Source organism: Triticum aestivum, chromosome 2B (assembly GCF_018294505.1).
Source record: "Triticum aestivum cultivar Chinese Spring chromosome 2B, IWGSC CS RefSeq v2.1, whole genome shotgun sequence".
NCBI classification, from domain to species: domain Eukaryota; kingdom Viridiplantae; phylum Streptophyta; class Magnoliopsida; order Poales; family Poaceae; genus Triticum; species Triticum aestivum.
In genome coordinates this window covers 306,587,788-306,597,955 of record NC_057798.1, presented here as the reverse complement: position 1 = coordinate 306,597,955, position 10,168 = coordinate 306,587,788, and positions in this window count along the sequence as shown.

Sequence of the window (10,168 nt, the reverse complement as noted above, 5' to 3'; positions counted from 1 at the left end):
AGTTGGATGCAATCCTGGACAGGCCCTCCCAAATGCATGGCACCCCCTGAGAAGCCAGCCTGCCCTACCAACCGTAACTTTTGGGTGATAAAATAAGCCGACAAGATCACATCCTAGGACTCTGGCAAAAGCACTCGAAGCAAGGACGATGAGGAGCCCCGCGGGCCAAACAGTGGAGGACAAAAACCCTTCCCTTCTGAGTTCAAGAAGGTGAACTTGATCTAAGCCACCCATATACCAAGAAAGGAGAGGAAGAACCCGTAGCACCAAAGTTCAACCCATTGTCGGCTTGCCAGATCACCTTCGACCACAGGGACCATCCGACCAGTATCCATCTTGGAGGATCGGTAGCCTTGTTACTCGACCCCATTATCGATGGGTACCACCTCACGACAGTCCTTATGGACGGAGGCAGTAGGCTCAATTTGATTTATGCAGACACAGAGAGGAAAATGGGGATCAATCCTGTAGGATACCGGGTTCCGGCAAAACCCTTAAGGTTCGAACTCTAGGGTGCGCACGAAGATCTTCTACCTACTGAAACACGCCCTCAGCCTCGCCGCGATTGCTAAGCTAGACCAGTGAACAACACAAGAGACACGAGGTTCATACTGGTTCGGGCCACCGTTGTGGTGTAATACCCTAATCCAATGTGGGGTGTGGTGGATTGCCTCTTGGGCTGATGCTGAATAGTACACAGGAAGAATAGCCTCGCGAGGAGAGGTGTTCTTGTGCTTGGTGGTGTGTTGATGGATTGGGTTCGAATCAAATACCCTCTACTGTGATGGCTATCTCTATTTATAGGGGCCCTGGTCCTGTTCCCAAATATTGAGCGGGAAGGGATCCAACAACGGCCATCTTGAAAGGGGACAATTAGTACAAGCTATCCTGACTAAAGGTGGTCTTCGACTGCCAAAGGTGCTGGTGATGACACCGTCTTGGGCTCCATGGTAACCTCTATCCTGCCATTCTGCTGGTCTTGGTCTCGTTGCACCGATATGGAAACCTTTGCCTGATGCCTCGGTACTCCGTGCCTGCACTTGCCCCCTTTGCACCAAAGAGGAAACGAGGACACTACGAAGGCTGGCGCCCGCCTGGCGCCCGTCTAGTCTTGATCGTCATGGCATGCATCATGAGCACCTCGCGAGGTACCCCTTGCCTTGATCTCTCCACCTCCTCGGGAGCCTACCTGGTGAGGCCGCCCCTGAGGAGGCCTTGCACCGTCCGCCCATCAAGGTTTGGCCCCTCGCGAGGGTCTTGAGTGCTTCGTTGATGAAGAAGGGCTGTACTGGGCCATTGGTTGAGCCACGCAGCAGGCTGCAGGCAGGCAAGTCTGGGGACCCCTATTCCCAGAACGCCGACAAATTCGTCAAGGATCAAACCCAGTAACGCCACCTTCAATGGGGTTATTCCGGGCGTAGAGGCCCGCGGCTCAGGCACGGTGACTCTGGATGTGGAATTCGTCTCTCCAGACAACTTCCGCAGTGAAGACTTGATCTTCGATATTGCTCCATTCCGTAGTGGCTACCATGCCCTTCTCGGCCGAATGGTGTTTGCCAAATTCAACATCGTCTTGCATTATGCATACCTTAAACTTAAGATGCATGGTCCTTTGGGCGTCATAACGATCAACGGCAACACAGAGCGCTCACTATGGACCGAGGAACATACTGCAGCTCTGGCAGCCGAAGACCAAGCCGTCGCCAACGTGCCTAGGTATTAACTCGCTATAAAGGCTAGAGATACAATTAAACAGGCCCGAGCCCATTCCCTGTCATGGGAGCCTGCCTACGTTAGTCGCAAATAGGGTCACGTGCCCCGCGACATGCCCAACATAGTCACGCTCTACGTGCCTCGTCAACACAACTTCGCGCTCAAGATACCATGGGTAGCCGTGAGGCCTATATCAAACAACAGCACTACGTGTTAGGCTTAACCGAACTATGGGATTACCGCATCCTTGGACGACAACGAATATGACTCCGGACTCACCCAACATCACGCTATGATGATACGACCACCTCTTAGGGTTCCTATTCAAGGAACCCCTCACCGGTACGCTTGTTTACACGGACGCCCCCTTACCTAGCAGAAGCAAAGGCGCAGACATGCAACAGGGAACCATTGAGGCTTCAACCCACACAATAAGGCCCTGTGTAAACCTTTCTCTGATAATTTTCTTTTCCTACTCATCATGAATGCCTCGGCAATTTGAATTGTTCAGATAGACGTCAAGAGCTTATGGAAAATAAAAACACCTTTTACGGTGTTCAAGCATCCGTATTGTCTGGCACATTTTTCATTTTTTTGCTCTTTGAACAGCTGGTCATGCACACATTGTGTAAAAATACAAATCAGTTAATTCACCAAGAGCTTGATCTCTTCATGAGCTCCACGTACCAAGTCCGACACCACTTCTCATTGTGTGTTCGGCGTCTCGGTTACTGCACTATATGCATCAGTTCTGAACTATGTCTTGGGTCAATAGTTGGGTTGTGCGGCTCCTAAGCTTACCTCCCGACGTTCCTCATGTTTGGCTAAGAAGGTAAAGGGAGAAACCCTCCTATTGTACTTCTAGCTAGCCCAACTAAGCACCCCAGGGGAGACAGCCGAAAACTGACTTTCATAGTAAGCGTGAACTGGTCGGCGATCCAATGACAAGTGTTGAACTTAAAAATGATTGGCAATTTATCCGTGACATACGCAAGGTTCGTCCTAGAACAAACCATGTGATTATAAAGGCACGCCTTGGCTACCCCGTACATCGCAAAGCATTGGGGGCTAGTCATTAGCTCCTGCAGTCAAGCTCCTATGGCTAAGTGAAAGCAATAAAGCCGCATAGTCTGATTGCCTAGTCTCTCTCACACACTAGCACCTTTGAAAACTGAGACGTCTGCTAAGGGTAACAGTGCGGAGACGAAACACCCCTCGTATTATTCACTTGGGGGATAAAGCCGACGACTGGTAACTTTCTGAATAAATAAACGGCCTCACATGAGTCAAAATAAAATTACCATAGTATAAAGCATGCAAACGGGACACATTGCACAAGGTATAGTTGACAACTTAATACAATTAGTCAAGGATTACATCTTTGGCACACTGGCCATCTATCGCCCGAGCATCATCCATAACTTGTGCGAAGTACAGTTTGGGGCAGCGATGCTCTTAGGCCAGTGTCCATGTCCATTGGCTTGATCTTAGGCCAGTGAACCATGGTCTTCGCAAAGGCCAGCCTAGCTCCCTCGAGGCATGCAGAACGCTTCTCTGCATCAATCCGGGGCGACACATCATGCAACTTCTACACCAGGCCAAAGTAGTTGCTCGGAATTGGCTTGGAGGGCCACAGCCGGACACAAAGGTCCTTCATAGCCAGCCTAGCCATCTGATGCAGCTCCATTATCTACTTCATCTGGTTGCTGAGGAGGGGAGGGTGCTCAGGCGCATGGAACTATGCCCAGAATAGCCGCTGCTCGATGTCCCCCTCCCGCAGGGTGTAGTGCTCGGTCGCATCCACCACACTCCTTGGAAGTTCTCCGAAAATGCCTGCGGAGCGCCAGACCAACATCAGCAATGCGAACCTATTTCCACCAAAAACACTCTGCAGTAAGTATGGCTTACCATCTACGATCTGCCTCACTTGGCGGAGCTCCTCTCGGGCACCCCACACTTTGGTCCTAGCCTCTCGGAGCTCTTTTTCGACCTTGGATAGCTCGACGGATGCTCTTTCTATTTCTGCTCAAGGTCTTCACATTTCGTGACGGCATCCTTGAGCTCCAGTTGCACTTCGGCCAATCGAGCCTCGTGCTTCTCACCGACGGTCTTCCCCGTGTCGAGTTCGGCCACCGCCTTTTTGACAGCCGCTTTCTTTTCGGCCGCCTCGGCCTCGGCCCTCTTCAGCGCAACCTTGAGGCCCTTGACCTCCGCAGCGGCAGCTGCAGCCACCAAACAGTGTGTGCTTAGCATCCAATCCATAATGTAACTGTACAGAGGTGTTAACTATGCACTTTGATTGGAGCTTACCTTGCGCCTCATCAAGGAATTTGTTGACAAGGTCAAGCTCTTCATCAGAGTGTTTAAGCTTCCGATCTCTCCTCCAGCGCCACGGCATTAGCAGCCGCCTCCAGGGATGATGCCTGCAATATCAATTTAATCATGATGCCTCAAATACTGGCCTACGGATATTCGACTCCCTGTTAGGTTTTTTGCAAATCCTCACAAAATCTTGGGGGGCTATTATGCACAGGGCCTACTCAAACTCTAGTTAAAGGCTAATTCGGTTTTACGAAGAAAGGGCATTACTTGACTCACCTCGAAGCTTGTCAAAAGGCCTTGGACAGTGATACATCTCCAATGTATCTACAATTTTTTATTGTTCCATGCTATTGTATTATCTATTTGGATGTTTTATATGCATTAATACACTATTTTATATTATTTTTGGGACCAACCTATTAACCTAGAGCTCAGTGCAAGTTCCTATTTTTTCCTTGTTTTTGAGTTTCGGAGAAACGGAATACCAAACGCAGTCCAAACGGAATGAAACCTTTGCGATGATTTTTCTTTGACCAAAAAACAACCAGGAGACTTGGAGATCAAGTTAGAGGAGCCACAAGGCGGCCACAAGGACAGAGGGTGCACCAAGTGGAGTAGGGCGCGCCCCCACCCTTGTGGGACCCCTCCCCCCCGTGACCCTCCTGACCTAATTCTTTCGCCTATATATTCCCATATATCCCCAAACAACCAGAGGCATCCACCAAAACACTTTTCCACCGCCGCAACCTTCTGTATCCGTGAGATCCCATCTAGGGACCTTTTTCGGCACCCTGCCGGAGGGGGATTCGATCATGGAGGGCTTCTACATCAACTCTATTGCCCTTCCAATGAAGTGTGAGTAGTTTACCATACACCTACGAGTCCATAGCTAGTAGCTAGGGCTTCTTTCTCTCCCTTTGATTCTCAATACGATGTTCTCCTCGATGTTCTTGGATATCTATTCGATGTAATACTTTTTTTGCCGTGTGTTTGCTGAGATATGATGAATTGTGTATTTATGATCAGATTATCTATGAATATTATTTGAATCTTCTCTGAATTCTTATATGCATATTTTGATATCTTTGTAATTCTCTTCGAACTATCGGTTTGGTTTGGCTAACTATATTGGTTTTTCTTGCAATGGGAGAAGTGCTTAGCTTTGGGTTCAATCTTGTGGTGTCCTTTCCAAGTGACAGTAGGGGCAGCAACATCGAGGATAAAAAGATGGAGTTTTCATCATATTGCTTGATTTAATTCCTCTACATCATGTCATCTTACTTAATGTGTTACTCTGTTCTTCATGAACTTAATACTCTAGATGCCGACAGGAGTCGGTCGATGTGTGGAGTAATAGTAGTAGATGCAGAATCGTTTCGGTCTACTTGACAAGGACGTGATGCCTATATTCATGATCATTGCGTTAGATATCTTCATAACTTTGCGCTTTTCTATCAACTACTCAACAGTAATTTGTTCACCCACCGTATTATTTGCTATCTTGAGAGAAGCCTCAAGTGAAACCTATGGCCCTTGGGTCTATATTCCATCATATTAGTTTCTGATCTTCTATTTTCCATCATATTAGTTTCCGATCTACTATTTTGCAGTCTTTTACTTTCCGATCTATAAACCAAAAATACCAAAAATATATACTTTATCGTTTATCTATCTCTATCAGATCTCACTTTTGCAAGTAACCGTGAAGGGATTGACAACCCCTTTATCGTGTTGGGTGCAAGTTGTTTGATTGTTTGTGTAGGTATTCGGTGATTTGTGCGTTGTCTCCTACTAGATTGATACTTTGGTTTTCGAACTGAGGGAAATACTTATCTCTACTTTGTTGCATCACCCTTTCCTCTTCGATGGAAAACCAATGCAAGCTCAAGAAGTAGCAGGAAGAATTTATGGCGCCGTTGCCGGGGAGATGTATGCCAAGTCAAGACATATCCAGCACCCATCATAAAACTCTCATGTCTTGCATTATATTGTTCACCATTTGCCTCTGATGTTCCTCTCCCCCACTTCTAAAATGATTTTTGAAAAAAATGCCTTTTTATTCGCCCTTCTTCCGTTCATCTTTTTTGTTTGCATTTTTGCTTGTTTGCTATCTTTTTTTGTGTTACCATGTGCCCTCTATTTGCTTGCGTCTTCACTTGCTAAAAAACTAAGTTTATGGATCCTCATGCACTTGCTAATCTTTTTAAGAGATCCAATTATGATGAACCAATTGCTATTGAGTTTTGTGCACCAGATTATCTTTATGAAGTTTTGCTTGAAATTCGTGAATCTGAAAATTGTGATGAAGAAATTTATGAAGAGATTCATGATAGCTCCTTGAATATAAAGCATTATTGAAATGATTTTACTATTAATTCTATTGATGTCAATAGTGATAATAATATGCAAAACCCTAAGCTTGGGGATGTTAGTTTTTCTATGTCCACTAGTTGTTGCAAAGATCATGATTGGGGTGATTCTTCTTATGATCTTGAAAATTTATTTAAGCCCCATGATGAATATGAGATTTATAATGACGTTTGCAATAATATTGAACATGGGTTTGGAAGACTGTCAACTTTAGATCCCACATATTTGTAGAATGTTCAATCTTATGAAATTTTTGATAAAAGTGGGTTTGGAGAGGTCTTGACTTTAGTTAATGTTGATCCCAGTATTTTGGAAGAGTGTCCACTTCGCATGCATTTGGATCGTGTTGAGAAATGTTATGTGATGGCTATATTGTTGAATTTTCTTATGATCCTACATGTAATTATTATGAGAGAGGAAAATATGGTTGTAGAAATTTTCATGTTACTAAATTACCTCTTGTTATATTGAGATTGCTATAGTTTCTTTCTTCTTCCTTGCATATGCTAGTTTTTGCTTGCCTGGATAATTTGTTTGCTTATAAAATGCCTATGCATAGGAAGTATGTTAGACTTAGATGAGTTTGTCACGTGTTTCATGATGCTCTATTTGTGCTTCAATTCCTCTCTTTTATGTGAGCATCATTGAAATTATCAATGCCTAGCTAAAGGCGTTAAACAATAGTGCTTGTTGGGAGGCAACCCAATTTTATTTTTGGTCTTTGCTTTTTTGCTCCTGTTTTGCTTTGAATAATTCATATAGCCTATGGTTAGATGTGTTTTTGTGTTTTATTTAGTTTTGTGCGAAGTAAGACCTTTGGGATGGCTTACAGTTATAGTTGTTTTGATCTTGCTGAAAAACAGAAACTTTTGCGCCCAGGAAAATAGTTTTCATAATTCACAGAAAGTGTGCTTTTCATAAGATTCTTTTTGAAATGGATTGGTACAAAAATTTACCAGGTTGTCCTAATTTCTCAGAATTAGTGAAGTTACAGAAGTATTCGAGAGTTACAGATTCCTACAGACTGTTCTAGTTTTGACTGATTCTATTTTCTATGTGTTGTTTGCTTATTTTGATGAATCCATGGGTAGTATCGGGGGGTATGAGCCATGGAAAAGTTGGGATACAGCAGATATTACACCAATATCAATAAAGAATGAGTCCATAATAGTACCAAAAGTGGTGATTTATTTTCTTATACTAACGGAGCTTATGAGATTTTGTGTTGAGTTTTGTGTTGTGAAGTTTTCAAGTTTTGGGTAAGGATTTGATGGACTATGGAATAAGGAGTGGCAAGAGACTAAGCTTGGTGATGACCAAGGCACCCAGGGTAATATTCAAGGACAACAAAGAGCCTAAGCTTGGGGATGCCCCGGAAGGCATCCCCTTTTTCCTCTTCGTCTATCGGTAAATTTAATTGAGGCTGTATTTTTATTCACCACATGATATGTGTTTTGCTTGGAGCGTCTTGTATGATTTAAGTCTTTTCTTTTTAATTTGCGACAATCATCCTAGCTATATACAACTTTTGAGAGGGACACACATGAATCGTGATTTATTAGAATAGTATATGTGCCACACTTATATCTTTTGAGCTAGGCAATTTTGCTCTAGTGCTTCACTTATATCTTATTAGAGCACGGCGGTGGTTTTATTTCACAGAAATTGATGAACTCTCATGCTTCACTGATATTATTTTGAGAGTCTTTAAGCATCATGGTAATTTGCTTTGGCTCTAAATTTAGTCCTAATATAATAGGCATTTAAGAGGGATATAATAAAAACTTTCATATAAAGTGCATTGAATACTATGAGAAGTTTGATTCCTTATGGTTATTGTGAGATATGAATATGGTGATATTTGAGTCATGATAGTGAGTAATTGTGAATTTTTGAGAAATACTTGTGTTGAAATTTGTGATTCTCGTAGCATGCACGTATGGTGAACCATTATGTGATGAAGTCGGAGCATGATATATTTTTTGATTGTCTTCCTTATGAGTGGCAGTCGGGGATGAGCGATGGTCTTTTCCTACCAATCTATCCCTAGGAGCATGCGCGTAGTACTTTGTTTCTATAACTAATAGATATTTGCAATAAGTATGTGAGTTCTTTATGATTAATGTTGAGTCCATGGATTATACACACTCTCACCCTTCCACCATTGCTAGCCTCTCTAGTACCACACAACTTTCACTGGTACCATACACCCACCATATACCTTCCTCAAAATAGCCACCAAACCTACCTATTATGGCATTTCCATATCCATTCCGCGATATGTTTCCATGCAACTTTCCACCGTTCCGTTTATTATGACACGCTTCATCATTGTCATATTGCTTTGCATGATCATGTAGTTGACATCGTATTTGTGGCAAAGCCACCTTTCATAATTCTTTCATACATTTCACTCTTGATTCATTTCACATCCTGGTACACTGTTGGAGGCATTCATATAGAGTCATATTTTTTTCTAAGTATCGAGTTGTAATTCTTGAGTTGTAAGTAAATAAAAGTGTGATGATTTTCAGTATTAGAGCATCGTACCATGTGAGGAAAGGATGATGGGACTATGATTCCACCACAAGTCAGGATCAGACTCCAGACGAAAAAAAGGAAAAGAGGCCAAAAAAATGAGAAAGGCCCAAACAAAAAATAAAAAAATGGGAGAAAAAGAGAGAAGGGGCAATGTTACTATCCTTTTTCAACACTTGTGCTTCAAATTAGCACCATGATCTTCATGATAGAGAGTCTCCTATGTTGTCACTTTCATATGCTAGCGGGAATTTTTCATTATAGAACTTGGCTTGTATATTTGAATGATGGGATTCCTCAAATTTCTCTAGGTACTAGTGACCAAGTGAGTTCGATGCACACCCACTTAGTTTCTTTTTGATCTTTCATAAAACTTATAGCTCCAGTGCATCCATTGTAGCAATCCCAACTCACTCACACTAATATCTATTGATGGGAATCTCCATAGCCCGTTGATATGCCTAGTTGATGTGAGACTATATCCTTATTTTTGTCTTCTCCACAACCACTGTATTCTATTCCACATATAGTGTTATGTCCATGGCTCACCCTCATGTATTGCGTGAAAGTTGAAAAAGTTTGAGAACATCAAAAGTATAAAACAATTGCTTGGCTTGTCATCGGGGTTGTGCATGATTTGAATATTTTGTGTAATGAAGATGGAGCATAGCTAGACTATATGATTTTGTAGGGATAAGCTTTCTTTGGACATGTTATTTTGAGAAGACATAATTGCCTTCTTAGTATGCTTAATGTATTATTGTTTTTATGTCAATATGAAAGTTTTGTTTTGAATCTTATGGATCTGAACATTGATGCCACAATAAAGAAAATTACATGGATAAATATGTTAGGTAGCATTCCACATTGAAAAATTCTGTTTTTATCATTTACCTACTCGAGGACGAGCGGGAATTAAGCTTGGGGATGCTTGATACGTCTCCAACGTATCTATAATTTTTTTATTGTCCCATGCTATTATATTATCTGTTTTGGATGTTTTATATGCATTAACATGGTATTTTATATTATTTTTGGGGACTAACATATTAACCTAGAGCCCAGTGCCAGTTCATGTTTTTCCTTATTTTTGAGTTTCGCTGAAAAGGAATACCAAACAGAATGAAACCTTCATGATGTTTTTTCTTAGATCAAAAGACAACCAGGAGATTTGGAGATGACGTCGGAGGAGAGAGGCGGCCACAAGGACGGAGGGCGCGCCAAA